We start from the raw sequence: 6,555 nt of genomic DNA on the forward strand, positions 1-6,555 counted from the left end.
AGGCCAAGCAGAGTACCCCCGGGTCAGGAGGCAGAGACCTGACTGACGACAGCACCCATAACACAGGAGAACCCATTCAGCAGGTCCTACACAAGGGACCTCGGGCTTGTGCTGTCTCGAACAGATTTTCCCCAAAAACCACCTCCAAAATTTTGATTTCTTTTCTTATGTAGTTTATTTTTTTAATTATTTTAATTATTTTAATTAATTTTTTTTCTTCTGCAGTTTCAATCTGTGAGACCTTAAATTGACATAGCTTTTTTCAAAGTTTTAGGTTTTTCTCTCCCTCAGCCTGCTGAGTAACACTTTAATTACATGTATTAGTCATATGCCTGAAATTGTCTATCAGACACTAGGTATTCATTCAACTTCCAAATAAAAGGTCACCTTTCCTGGGCAATATCCTTCCCTGGACACAGCTCTATAATTACAAGTTGCTGCTGTTCCAATATGCTAAAATACCTAATTTCTGATAGAAGTAAGGCATAAATGCTCCTTTTTAAAAAAAGTTTTATTTTAAAAATGATATTTAAAAAGTCATTTCTTTGTTCTATCAGATGTTGATATTTATCAGAACTTATCTACTTATTTTTTCTCTTCTTTCTTTATTCATATATTGTTCTTATTTTTACAAGTTGCTACTCTTTTTTTCATATTTATTTATTCTTTACCCTGCTTTTGTGCTAATTATTTCCTAATAACTACAGAAATGGAGCCATTTTGCCCTCTTAACTGATTATTAAAATCATTTGCTAAGCTTATAAAAATACAGATTCCTGGGATCTCTGCAGGTCCAATGAAACAGACTCCTCATGGAGAATCCTTGAAATATATTTTAAATAAGCCCATAGCTGAATCTTATCATCAGTCAAGTGTGGAAAACAGATACAAGTCAAAGTTGGTCTCTGGTAATTATTGGTTAAACATCTGCAAAACTTCCTTTACCTTCCCCAGTCATCATCAAGCTTGCCATGTGGACCTGGGAGGCATGGTATGATTTCATCATAACAAAATATATCTACCTATACTCAATCAATCAATCAATCATCTATCAGATTTGAATTGAAATATGTTATAAACATCCACATTTATTTGCTTTATTACCTGTGTGTGTTCCAGAAAATTATAAGACAGCTTTTTTTTAGAGAATCTGTATTATTTTCTTATTTATGATATAATCTAATAGCATCTGACCATAATTTCCAACCTTAGTATCTGCACTTAGAGGAGAAAGATCTGTGCTATAGATGGACTATTTTTGTCCCTCCAAAATTTATATGTGGAAACCTAATCCCCAATATGATGGTATTTGGAGGTGGGGACTTTGGCAAGTGATTCTGATGGGATTAGTGCCCTTATAAAAAAGGTTCTAGAGAGATCCCCCACCCCTTCTTCCCTGTGAGATTACAGCAAAAAGACATCTGTCTATGAACAAACAAGTGGGTTCCCACGAGACATCAAATCTGTCAGAGCCTTGATCTTAGACTTCCCACCCTCCAGAACTGTGAGGAATACATTTCTGTTCTTTCTAAGCCACACAGTGTATGTGTTTTGTTTCTTTTTAATTTTATTTTATTATGCTATGTTAATCACCATACATTACATCATTAGTTTTTGATGTAGTGCTCCATGATTCATTATTTGCATATAACACCCAGGTCTCCATGCAGAACATGCCCTCTTTAATACCCATCACCAGGCTAACCCATCCCCCCAAGGCTCTCCCCTCTAGAACTCCCACTTTGTTTCTCAGAGTCCATAGTCTCTCATGGTTCGTCTCCCCCTCTGATTTCCCGCCTTCATTTTTCCCTTCCTGCTATCTTCTTCTTTTTTTCTTTAACATATGATGTATTATTTATTTCAGAGGTACAGGTCTGTGATTCAACAGTCTTACACAATTCACAGCATTCACCAAAGCACATAACCTCCCCAATCTCTATCACTGAGCCACCGCATCCCTCCCAACCCCCACCACTCCAGCAACCCTCAGTTTGTTTGCTGAGATTAAGAATTCCTCAAATCAGTGAGATCATATGATACATGTCGTTCTCTGATTGACTTATTTCGCTCAGCAAAATACCCTCCAGTTCCATCCACGTCATTGCAAACAGCAAGATTTCATTCTTTTTGATGGCTGCATAATAGATATGCAGATAAAGAAGAAGTGGTATACCACTTCTTCTTTATCTGCATACCACTTCTTCTTTATCTGCATATCTATTATGCAGCCATCAAATAGAATGAAATCTTGCTGTTATATATATATATATATATATATATATATATATATATATATATATATTTTTTTTTCTTTATCCATTCATCTGTCGATGGACCTCTTGGCTCTTTCCACAGTTTGGCTATTGTGGACATTGCTGATACAAACATTGGGGTGTGTACCCCTTCGGATTCCTACATTTGTATCTTTGGGGTAAATACCCAGTACAGCATTTACTGGGTCGTATGGTAGCTCTATTTTCAACTTTTTGAGGAACCTCCATACTGTTTTCCAGAGTGACTGCTCCAGCTTGCATTCCCACCAACAGTGTAAGAGGGTTCCCCTTTCTCCGCATTCCCGCCAACATCTGTCGTTTCCTGACTTGTTAATTTTAGCCATTTTGACTGGTGTGAGATGATATCTCATTGAGGTTTTGATTTGGATTTCCCTGATGCCAAGCGATGTTGAGCACATTTTCATGTGTCTGTTGGCCATTTGGATGTCTTCTTTGGAAAAATGTCTGTTCATGTCTTCTGCCCATTTCTTGATTGGATCATTTGTTCTTTGGGTGTTGACTTTAAGAAGTTCTTTATAGATTTTGGATACTAGCCCTTTATCTGATATGTCATCTGTGAATATCTTCTCCCATTCTGTCAGTTGTGTTTTGGTTTTGTTGACTGTTGCTTTTGCTGTGCAAAAGCTTTTTATCTTGATGAAGTCCTAATAGTTCATTTTTGCCCTTGCTTCCCTTGCCTTTGGCGATGTTTCTAGGAAGAAGTTGCTGCAGCTGAGGTCAAAAAGGTTGCTGCCTGTGTTCTCCTTTAGGATTTTGATGGACTCCTGTCTTGCCTTTAGGTCTTTCAACCATTTTGAGTCTATTTTTGTGTGTGGTGTAAGGAAACGGTCCAGTTTCATTCTTCTGCATGTGGCTGTCCAATTTTCCCAATACAATTTGTTGAGGAGACTGTCTTTTTTCCATTGGACATTCTTTCCTGCTTTGTCCAAGATTAGTTGACCATAACCTTAAGGGTCCATTTCTGGGCTCTCTATTCTGTTTCATTGATCTATGTGTCTGTTTTTTGTGCCAGTACCATACTGTCTTGCTGATAACAGCTTTGTAATAGGGCTTGAAATCCGGAATTGTGATGCTGCCAGCTTTGCTTTTCTTTTTCAACATTCCTCTGGCTATTCAGGGTCTTTTCTGGTTCCATACAAATTTTAGGATTATTTGTTCCATTTCTGTGAAAAAGGTGGATGGTATTTTGATAGGGATTGCATTGAATGTGTAGATTGCTCTAGGTAGCATTGACATCTTCACAATATTTGTTCTTCCAATCCATGTGCATGGAACATTTTTCCATTTCTTTGTGTCTTCCTCAATTTCTTTCATGAGTATTCTATAGTTTTCTGAGTACACATTCTTTACCTCTTTGGTTAGGTTTATTCCTAGGTATCTTATGGTTTTGGGTGTGATTGTAAATGGGATCTACTCCTTAATTTCTCTTTCTTCTGTCTTGTTGTTGGTGTATAGAAATGCCATTGATTGCTGTGCATTGATTTTATATCCTGCCACTTTACTGAATTCCTGTATGAGTTCTAGCAGTTTTGGGGTGGAGTCTTTGGGGTTTTCCACATAAAGTATCGTATCATCTGCAAAGAGTGAGAGTTTGACTTCTTCTTTGCCAATTTTGATGCCTTTTATTTCTTTTTGTTTTCTGATTGCTGTAGCTAGGACTTTTAATACTATGTTGAATAGCAGTGGTGATAGTGGACATCCCTGCCACGTTCCTGACCTTAGGGGGAAAGCTCTCAGTTTTTCCCCATTGAGAATGATATTCGCTGTGGGTTTTTCATAGATGGCTTTTATGATATTGAGGTATATACCATCTATCCCTATACTCTGAAGAGTTTTGGTCAAGAAAGGATGCTGTACTTTGTCAAATGCTTTTTTGGCATCTGTTGAGAGGATCATATGGTTCTTGTTCTTCCTTTTAGTATGGTATTGTATCACATTGATTGATTTGCAGATGTTGAACCAAACTTGCAGCCCAGGGATAAATCCCACTTGGTCGTGGTGAATAATCCTTTTAATGTACTGTTGGATCCTATTGGCTAATATTTTCATGAGAATTTTCACATCCATGTCATCAAGGATATTGGTCTGTAATTCTCCTTTATGATGGGGTCTTTGTCTGGGTTTGGGATCAAGGTAATGGTGGCCTCACAAAACAAGTTTGGAAGTTTTCCTTCCTTTTCTATTTTTTGGAACAGTTTCAGAAGAATGGGTATTAATTCTTCTTTAAATGTTTGGTAGAATTCCCCTGGGAAGCCATCTGGCCCTGGGTTTTTGTTTGATGGGAGATTTTTGATGACTGCTTCAATTTCCTTAGTGGTTATAGGTTTGTTCAGGTTTTCTATTTCTTCCTGGTTCAGTTTTGGTAGTTGATACATCTCTAGGAATGCATCCATTTCTTCCAGGTTATCTAATTTGCTGGCATAGAGTTGCTCATAAAATGTCCTTAGTTGTTTGTATTTCTTTGGTGTTGGTTGTGATCTCTCGTCTTTCATTCATGATTTTGTTGATTTGGGTCATTTCTCTTTTCTTTTTGATAAGTATGGCCAGGGGTTTATCAATCTTGTTAATTCTTTCAAAGAACAAGCTCCTAGTTTCGTTGATCTGTTCTACTGTTCTTTTAGTTTCTATTTAATTAATTTCTGCTCTGATCTTTATTATTTCTCTTCTCCTGCTGGGTTTAGGCTTTATTTGCTGTTCTCTTCAGCTCCTTTAGGTGTAGGGTCAGGTTGTGTATTTGAGACCTTTCTTGTTTCTTGAGAAAGGCTTGTATTGCTATATACTTTCCTCTTAGGACTGCTTTTGCTGCATCCCAAAGATTTTGAACAGTTGTGTTTTCATTTTCTTTGGTTTCCATGAATTTTTTTAATTCTTTAATTTCCCGGATGACCCATTCATTCTTTAGTAGGATGCTCTTTAGCCTCCATGTATTTGAGTTCTTTCCAACTCTCTTCTTGTGATTGAGTTCTAGTTTCAAAGCACTGTGGTCTGAAAATATGCAGGGAATGATCCCAGTCTTTTGGTACCGGTTGAGACCTGATTTGTGACCTAGGATGTGATCTATTCTGGAGAATGTTCCATGGGCACTAGAGAAGAATGTGTATTCTGTTGCTTTGGGATGGAATATTCTGAATATATCTGTGAAGTCAATTTGTGTCATTTAAAGTCTTTATTTCCTTGTTGATGTTTTGCTTAGACGATCTGTCCATTTCAGTGAGGGGGGTGTTAAAGTCCCTTACTATTATTGTATTGTTGTCGATGTGTTTCTTTGCTTTTGTTCTTAATTGGCTTATATAAGTGGCTGCCCCCATGTTAGGGGCATAGATATTTACAATTGTTAGATCTTCTTGTTGGATAGACCCTTTAAGTAGGATATAGTGTCCTTCCTCATCTCTTATTACAGTCTTAGGTTTAAAATCTAATTTGTCTGATATAAGGATTGCCACCCCAGCTTTCTTTTGGTGTCTATTAGCATGGTAAATGGTTTTCCACCCCCTCACTTTCAGTCTGGGAGGTATCTTTTGGTCTAAAGTGAGTCTCTTGCAGACAGCATATCGATGGGTCTTATTTTTTTTATCCAGTCTGATAGCCTGTGTCTTTTGATGGGGGCATTGAGCCCATTTACATTCAGGGTAACTATTGAAAGATAGGAATTTAGTGCCATTGTATTGCCTGTAAGGTGACTGTTACTGTATCTTGTCTGTGTTCCTTTCTGGTCTATGTTACTTTTATGCTCTCTCTTGGCTTAGAGGACCCTTTCAATATTTCTTGTAGGGCTGGTTTTGTGTTTGCAAATTCCTTTAGTTTTTGTTTGTCCTGGAAGCTTTTTATCTCTCCTTCTATTTTCAATGACAGCCTAGCTGGATAGAGTATTCTTGGCTGCATATTTTTCTCATTTAGTGCTCTGAATATATCCTGCCGGTCCTTTCTGGCCTGCCAGGTCCCTGTGAATAGGTCTGTTGCCATTCTAATGTTTCTACCATTGTAGGTTACAGATCTTACAGATCTCTTCTCCTGAGCTGCTTTCAGGATTTTCTTTGTCTCTAGATTCGTGAGTTTTGCTATTAGCTGTTGGGGTGTTGACCTATTTTTATTGATTTTGAGGGGTTCTCTGTGCCTCCTGGATTTTGATGCCTGTTTCCTTCCCTAGATTAGGGAAGTTCTGTGCTATAATTTGCCCCAATGTATCTTCTGTCCCTCTCTCTCCTTCTTCTTCTTCTGGGATACCAATTTTTCTAATGTTGTTTCATCAATGGTATCACTT

Source organism: Neomonachus schauinslandi, chromosome 4 (genome assembly GCF_002201575.2).
Source record: "Neomonachus schauinslandi chromosome 4, ASM220157v2, whole genome shotgun sequence".
Taxonomy (NCBI): domain Eukaryota; kingdom Metazoa; phylum Chordata; class Mammalia; order Carnivora; family Phocidae; genus Neomonachus; species Neomonachus schauinslandi.